Source organism: Nanorana parkeri, unplaced genomic scaffold (genome assembly GCF_000935625.1).
Source record: "Nanorana parkeri isolate BGI_ZX_2015 unplaced genomic scaffold, ASM93562v1 scaffold504, whole genome shotgun sequence".
Lineage (NCBI taxonomy): Eukaryota > Metazoa > Chordata > Amphibia > Anura > Dicroglossidae > Nanorana > Nanorana parkeri.
Genome location: NW_017306772.1, coordinates 222,746 through 231,284, shown reverse-complemented (window position 1 = coordinate 231,284; position 8,539 = coordinate 222,746). Strand labels below are relative to the sequence as shown.

The 8,539-nt window shown below is 41.5% G+C and overlaps 1 protein-coding gene across 1 annotated transcript in view; it reads right to left on the bottom strand.

Annotated features, from left to right (window-relative positions):
* The window catches only part of LOC108790801 (N-acetyllactosaminide beta-1,3-N-acetylglucosaminyltransferase 3-like), a 31,912-nt gene that overhangs the window by 1,994 nt on the left and 21,379 nt on the right, over positions 1–8,539 (bottom strand). The window lies entirely within an intron of this gene.

Sequence of the window (8,539 nt, the reverse complement as noted above, 5' to 3'; positions counted from 1 at the left end):
TATATATATATTTATATTACACACACACACCTACATAGGCAGACACATATCTGCTACTTTATCTTAAACTGTGAAAGAGATTATTTACTGTGAGAGCTGTAAAATTGGTTTCAGCTGAGAGTATGCAATAATTTCAAGACCAATCTAGATTTCTTCTCAGAGAGCAACATATACAGGGGAACAGGTGATCTTCGTAACTCAAGCACACACACAACCACATAGGTTGAACTCGATGGACCGGTGTCTTTATTCAACCTTACCTACTATGTAACTTTGCTTGCAAGGCAAATATACCTCGGTAAGACCTGCTAAATACAAAGAGGTGTAACGCAAACCAGGTTAAATGGAGCCTCAGGACTGTCACCCAAACTGCAGAATTGAGATAAAAATGGAAATCTGTAGACCTGTGTTTTGTGTGTGCTTCAAATACATTTTAAAACACAGTAAAACATACATCTCCACAAGCCCTTAACCATCAATTCTTGCATTTCTCCAGGAACTCCAGTATTTGTGCTTGAGTGCGTAGGTTTGCATGCCCACCTCAGCCTTTGTAAGGAGATTCCTCTCTACCTGCTAGAACTGTAATTCATTGCATAGAACAATTAATGTAACCAGAGCAGTGTGTACATCCCAATGTGGGTGGAAAGATACAAAACAGCAAGGTGGGCAGGAACAGAGTCAGGAACTATAGAAAGGGGATTTCACCAGAAAGTTTCTAAGGGATAAAAGCCAGCAGAAAATTCTGTGCGCCAGGTTCCATCTATAACGAATATTCTTTGGAATTCTTAGGAGGGCCGCCCCTTTAAAAAACGATTCATGAATCAAGTATGGTATTGAAAAAATGCTAACATATAAAAGCGTATTTAAGAATATTTTAGATTAGATATCTAGTAAAGGAAGTCAATCCGGGAACGCAAAATAAAACAATGAATAAATAGGTAACTGTAATCCTTCTACAAGAAAAAAGATCTTCAGAGTTAACCTTTAAGAAGCCTGTTTAATGAAAATGGGAAGTTTCATTACATTATTGAAAACAGTGACGGAAGAAATAGGAACCATTATTACTTATTTGGTTACACATAATGCTACATCAACAGCAGTTGTTCCCAGGAACCTTGACAAAGTCATCTAAAATGTTCAACTTGTTTGAGATACACATAAGTGACAGTTTATATTAATCAGATAAGAGTCAGGGCTTGTTCACACCAAATGCAGACCAGATCTGCATGAGTTTCTGGACACGCAGTGCAGTGTGTTATAGCACGTTTTTGATGTGTTCCGGGCCATTTTTGGTTAAAAAAAAAGATTTTTTTTTTAAAGTTTAAAATGGGCTTTCAGTGCGTTCCAGGGCATTTGCATGCGTTTTTGGTGTTTGCATGCGTTACAGAGCAGGTAAAATAGGGCTTGCTGCAGTTTTTTTACATGCTCTGGAACTGAACGCTGCGGTGGGAACCAGAGCCCAAAATACCATTGTAATACATTGGACGCAGTTTTGATCGGGTCTGTAACTGCTCTGCTCCTGGAACGCGCTTGGTGTGAACTAGACCTCAGGGTAGTATGTAGCCCAGAAAATGTACCTTAAAGTGTATGTAAGCTCTTTGTAAAGCATAACGATAAACATGTATTTGCTAAACATATTAAAGTGTTATGTTATAGCTGCTATAAGTGCAAAAAATACCTGTTTGTCCTGCCAGACACCCAGCGCTGCCCTGTGCTCTCTGCTGGGATATCTCAAACAATGTCATCAGGAAATGTGTTAGGACTGCAGAACACCCCCATGTTAAGGAGATGAGGAGGTGTTCTGTAATCCTAACGTACTTTCTGTCCTAGGGTAACAACGCTGTCTTGCCATAGCAACAATAAAAGGGAATGAGAGTTGTCACCCTAGGACAGGAAGTGTGTTGTTGGTAGGTGAAGAAAGAGAAAAGGTCAGCTCTGCAGCTCTCTCCTCCCCTCTGGAAGCCCACTGCATGCTGCAGTCTGTGCCCTCTCCAATCCCCGCTTTTCTCCCCCGCCTGTAATTGGCAGAGGCAGCAGGGATCGGAGGGGACACAGAGCTGACCCACCAGGCAGCACCCACCAGGGAGAAAAGAGCACTCACAGGGACAAGTCAGGAGCAGGGTGGAGCGGGGAGGAGTGCAAATATGTGAAAACATTTGCTGATCGTTCCCTGTAATATTCAAACATTGCAATGATAAGTACTCATCACTATGGGGTTTGTAAATAATTGAGGGCATAATATTCAGATACTGTGTCCCCAATTATGAATAAACAGGAAGCGCTCAACATCACTTCCTGTTCATTAATGATTGTGGATATTGTATCTGTTTACTAACTCCTTGATTTATGAATTAACAGGAAACATCTATACCGAGTGCTTCCTGTTCATTGAGTACCTGGGCTGCAAAAAAAAGAGATTGAGGACTTGGTGTCCACAATCTCTCTTTTTTTTTATTTCAAATGAAATATCAGGGGTCTGGGTAGGTATGGTACTACAATGCCGCACTTTCCAGTGTGGTGCAATCGCAAATAAATTGTGCATGCAGTTTCATTCTGAAGTAAACTTTATGTATGCAACACTCCATTTGTGTATTTTATTTTAAATTAAGGATGGTATTTCATTTATTTTTATCTGATTAAAAAAATAATCAGCCAACTAATCGATTCTAAAGATAATCGTTAGTAGCAGTCCTAGATAACACTGTTCTTCCATAGCCTGAAAAAAAGAATGCACCTGTCTCATTGTTTTGAGTTTAAATATACTGTATGTTTTGGAATTTAAATACAATTTAGTTGCCAAGTTTGTACAGTGGAGGTGATGGGGCCTGGCTCATTACTCAACTTACAGGACAGAAGTTCCAAGTTATTCCTCTCTTCTATTTTCAGGGAAACAAGTTTATGGACTATCTTTATTACAGCAGAGTAACGACTTAGCTTGCAGTTTAATGTTAAAGATAAGGTATGATAGGACAGACCAAAACCCTTAGCCAATGTAAACGAACGGTGTGTCACAAATGGAAGATAATAATGAATAATGAGTCAACTTTATGTAATCATACAGTCAAATATACCTAAGATGTATGCTGCATTTTAAAAACGGTTTACTTCTTTTCTGTTGTTTTGAAACTTTACAGACACCTGGAGAAATGCTTTCTCAGCCCAAATGCACATTCATTCCAAGCAGGTCAGACAATCCCTTGAGTTTTTAAAAGTAGTACAATGCAAAGCTTAAATATCTATTCCACGCTGTTGTTTATGCAGATATGAAAAGAACACTGCCTACACCAGTTGGTCATCCATATGCCATATAGCATTAGACATTAGTAGCCATAGACAGAAATTGCATATGACTGTTGGAAAAGTTTCTTATAAAAATATCCTACATTTTTGGCAACTGAATTGTGCATGTTATGGGGCACGTATACCCTTGCCAAATAGATTCAGGAATTGGAGGGTCTGCACTCATTATGACCACCTGGTGCTCTCTCTTCCATTGAACAAAGCTGAATGGTCTGTATCCAATTAATAGACAATGTAGAGTAGAGAGAATCTCACCAAAATGAAATTCCTATTGGAGGGGATACCTAAAATGTTGCTTGCATCTTGGTGCAGACTTCTGATAAAATCAGTAATCCGATAACGAAAGCTGTAAATTACATTTCTAGGGACATTCTCTACACCAACTATGTACAGCATGTCTCTAGGTTGCCATTTACTTTTTTGGTTTTTTTTTAAGTTTAAAAAAAATTTAATTGGCTGCAAATTTCAAAAGGAAAAGTCATTTTTAATAACCTTAAATAACAAAATTACTTGAGTAGCAGTGGTATATGCTATATTAAGAAGAACTCTGGGCAACACTTTTATTAACCCTTGCAGTGGGGCTACCGCCGCACTGTAAGGGTTAACTACTTGTTTCCATCTAGGTGCTAAAATTAAAAAAAAGTTATACTCACCCAATCCTCTCAGCTGGCCGGCTGTCACAACACTCGCTCCTGCGAGTCTCCTCCTCCACTGCCGTAATGGAATGTCCTTCGGCGTCCTCACGTCCAATACATAGTGTATTGGACATGATGACTCGAGGGTCCTTAGAAAGCTGCAGCGGAGGGCAAACGAGGCTAGAAGGAGGGTATACAGGGGTAGATTTTTGCACGAATGTTCATACGAAAAGAACATTCGATAATACCATAAGAGTCTTGGCAATTGTCATTCAAAATTTTACTTTACAATTGCCATACACCACTATCACTTTACTGAAAATGCCATTGTGTATACATTGTATGTGCTACAGCAAATTCATGATTAAAAAAGGTAGACACAGCTGGAAAACAGTATTACACTTAACCTTCAAAGTGGGATAGGCAAATGATAGGACCTATTTGTTCTAAACTCGGTATTCTAGGAAAGACAATGGTGGCTAAGAGCAAAAGCTCAACATTTTTTGACAAAACTTTCTCCAGTGGCTTAGCAATTGAGTTCTGTCCAGTCTAATTTTATACCTTGCAAGTTGGAAAACTAGACTTCTCTGATTAGATACCAGGCAGCAGTAATAATTTAACTACAAGTAAACACCAACTAAAGATTATTTTACCCTGTGTGATCACTTTGGTCTGAGCACAAGAATGTAAAATAATAAAAAGGGCAAAGTTGGTGCCATTACCACCATCAGAAAAAAGGAGAAGGAGAAAGGAGAAGAAAAAAAAGGAGGAGAAAAAAAAAAGGAGGAAAGGAAAAAAGGAGAAGAAGCAAAAAGGAGAGGGGAAGAAAGAAGAAACTGAGTTTGTATGAAAAAACAAGTTATTTTCAACTTCTACAACTCAGGTTTAAACTTTCTAGACAGGTTTGAATTTGTTAGTAAAAAGGAGTTCATGCATCACACTTCTATTTTGAGCTTCTGGAAAATGTTACAAATGTATAGAATTTCAAATGACACGTTAGTGATATCAGAATGGATAGGGTCAAAACAGAAAATCTAGGTGGTGATCGACTGGAAGTCTTGGAAGCCCAAATAGAGAGACAGAGCAAGTGAAGAGGCTGTAGTTAAGTAGAAAGAGCAGAGTAACAGACCAGGATGAACAAGATGTCTTGTGCAAAGGTGGGAGATGTGACCATTACACTCTCAGATCCCGCTGCAGTGACAGAAATGTGACAGGTAACACACTCAGTCTATCCCTGTGTAGAGATTTTTCAAGGAATCATAGTATGTTTGTTACTACTGTTTATACACTGCGAACCAATAAAAAAGGATGTTTATCCATGTTCTGACTTTCTGGTAAATTGTCAATTTTTAACCACTTGAGGATTTGATATGGCCTAAAAAACTAAAAAAGTTGGATACATTTCTTACTTCCAGCTGCTTTCTCTGCCACTGACCTCCCCAGCTGCTAATTGCTTTGTATTACACTGCAAGGAGTGCCTGTCAAAATGGCACTTGTAGATAGTCTGCAAGTGTCACTACATTGACACTTGCAGAGTAAATACATAAAAGGAGAACTATGAGGCGAGTGCTTTTCACTCACCTCGTAGTTCTAGCCGACCTGTGACAATGAGACTGTCACAGGTCGGCTCAGTAGATCGGGAAGTGAGCGAACACATTCCAACGTTCGCTCACTTCTAGATCCTGTCACGGCTCTCTGCCGTGACAGGGGAGGGACTGGATTCCACCCTCCCCGCTCCTCAAGCGCTGACTGGCGGAACGGACGGGGGAGGGGGCGGGTACAGCTGGCTCTGCCTCTAGACAGGCAGAGCCAGCTGTCACTCAGGCAGCTGGGCGGATCCAGACATAATTGTCGGGATCCGTTTCAGCTGCGGCGTCAGTATACCGCAAGCTGTAGCTCGCGGTATACTGAGCTTAGGGTGACGGGAGGACGCTAGTTTGTGTCCTCCCGTTACCCTGAGAACTATGGGTAAAAGCCCTAACCCCATAGTTCTCCTTTAAGTGAATTTTATTTACCAAGACGGGACCAGTCAGAATTTGTAGCAGCTATGCATGACAACCAGTTTGTAGCTTTAATTTTAAAGCTTAGCTGAACAAGCCGAAGATAAAAGCGGATTGGTTATGCACAGCTGCTCAAGAGATTCAGGGCTAGTTCACACCAGATGCAGTCTATTCCGTTTGGCTGCATCAAAATCGCGTCACAATGCTTTTGCGGTAAAAATGCATCGCACTGCAGCGACGCACGTAGTTCTGATGCAGTTATGGTGTGAACTAGCCCTTAGTCGGCTCCAGTTTTAGTAAAATGTCCCCTCTACTATATTAACTATGTCATTCATATGTAAAATATATATTTTTTAATAAAAATTTTTCCTATTTAACCCTTAGTTAACCTTAAGCAGTTCTAATTAACGCCTCCCTTCCCTTATTTTTGTTTTTTTTTACTATTAATTACTATTAAGAGCCACTCCGGACAGACATGACTAATGTCTTTATTCAACCTCAAATACTATGTAACTATGTATGTAATTAATACGGTTTATTGTTTTCATCCATTTTGGTTTGTCACTTTTTTAGTGCTGCATTAGAAGAAAAATGTGCATAGTTGTACCAGGAACACCAATTTTAAACAGGACATACAGTATTATAGAATAAAATGTATACTTTTTCTTAAAGTAGCAAAACATTTTTTTTTTAAACAAAGGCTGGTCAAAAAACAGAAAAAAAAACCACACACATTTTATTCTGTTTGTCTATAGATTCCATCGAAAATAAACCAATTTCTGCAAAACAATATTGCCAAAAGAAAGGCCAGTATGTTTCCCCCCTCAACATTTATTTTTTTGTTATCTCAAAATCCAACTCTAGGTTATATTCCTGATCCTTACTCCCTCTGGGCTGCTAGATCGGCCACCACAGTCTTCTCCCTCCCGCTCCGGCGGTTTATGGACCACTGACGTTTCAAGTAGAATGCAGGCTCTGCATTGTACACGAGGACATGGAGGGGAAATCTACAGCCAGAGCTGAAGGGAAAAAGAGGAGACCGCTTACTTCTGGGTGAGTGGGGATCAGGTAAGTAGAACAGCTTAACTGTCCCCTAGGCATAAACGAGCAGTTAACCTTTGCAATGTGGGGCCCACTGTCCTGCCTAGAGGACAATTGGAGAAAAAAGCAGCTTGTTAGCAGAAAACTCTGCCCATAACCACATTTTTGTAGCAAAGTAGTACCAAGAGCATACTCAAACAGAGGGATGGGACCTGTGTCCCTCAATGCACTCCAAGAAAAAGGATTTTATAGCGAGTTTAAACATTTCTTTATCATCCATTGAGGGTCACAGAAATTCGTTGACAATGGGGGCGTCTATAAACAGACTAACAGAGAGGTGGGCAACATAGCAACAAAAAGGGAACAGACTCAAGAAAAAAACAGCAGAAAACTGGGGACTGCATGCAGCTGAAAGAGCTGCCTGAAGGGCTTAAAAGGAGAACTATAGGGTTAAGGCTTTTCCCCATAGTTCTCCTTAGGGTAATGGGAGGACACAAACTGGTGTCCTCCCGTCACCCTAGGCTCAGTATACCGCGAGCTGTCGATAGATTTCCCCCCCCCCCCCTGTGCAGTGTCACCGGGGATGTGCGGCATCATTGGGGATGTGCAAGGAGCACATCCCCGGTGACCCCGCACATCTCCGGTGACCCACACATCCAGGTTCCTCCATGTCCCCCACCATTCTTCTCATTTACAGATATGACTGCTAGAACAGATAAAAAGACATTGGGGGGTAATTGATCAAAATTGGAGCAAACAGAATCTGGAGCCATTGCCCGTGGCAACCAATCGGCTTCTCTCCAGTTTGTTCAAGATTTGAAAATGAAAGAGAGAAGCTGATTGGTTGCCATATACAGCTGCTCTAGATTTTGCCTGCTCCAGTTTCGATAGATCCCCCCCACTGTGTGGTGTCACCGGGGATGTGCGGGGTCACTAGAGATTGTATGGTGTCACCGGGGATTGTATGGATGTCACGGGGCATGTGCGGGGTCACCAGAGATTTATGGTGTCACCGGGGATGTGCGGGGTCACCGGGGATGTGCGGAGAGCATATGTGCGGTGACACCCAACAATTTCCGGTGACCCCGCACATCCCTAATGATACCACACATCCCCGGTGACACTGCACAGTGGGGAGGGGGGATCTATCGAAAATGGAGCAGGCAAAATCTGGTGCAGCTGTGCATGCCAGTCAATCAGCTTCTCTTTCTCATTTTCAAATCTTAACGGAACGAACTGAAGAGAGAAGCTGATTGGTTGCCATGGGCAACGGCTCCAGATTCTGTTCGCTCCAATTTTGATCAATTACCCCCCAATGTCTTTTTATCTGTTCTAGCAGTCATATTTGTATATGAGAAGAATGGTGGGGGGGAGGGGAGACGGGACATTGGGGAACCTGGACTTGGGGGAGCAGAGAGTAAATGTGACCCAGGATAAGGGGGAGAGATCTGAGAGAGACACCGGACACAGAGAAGGTCTACAGTACTGGACAAGTGACATGAGCTCTCCCTCACACACACACACACACACACACACACACACACACACACACACACACACACA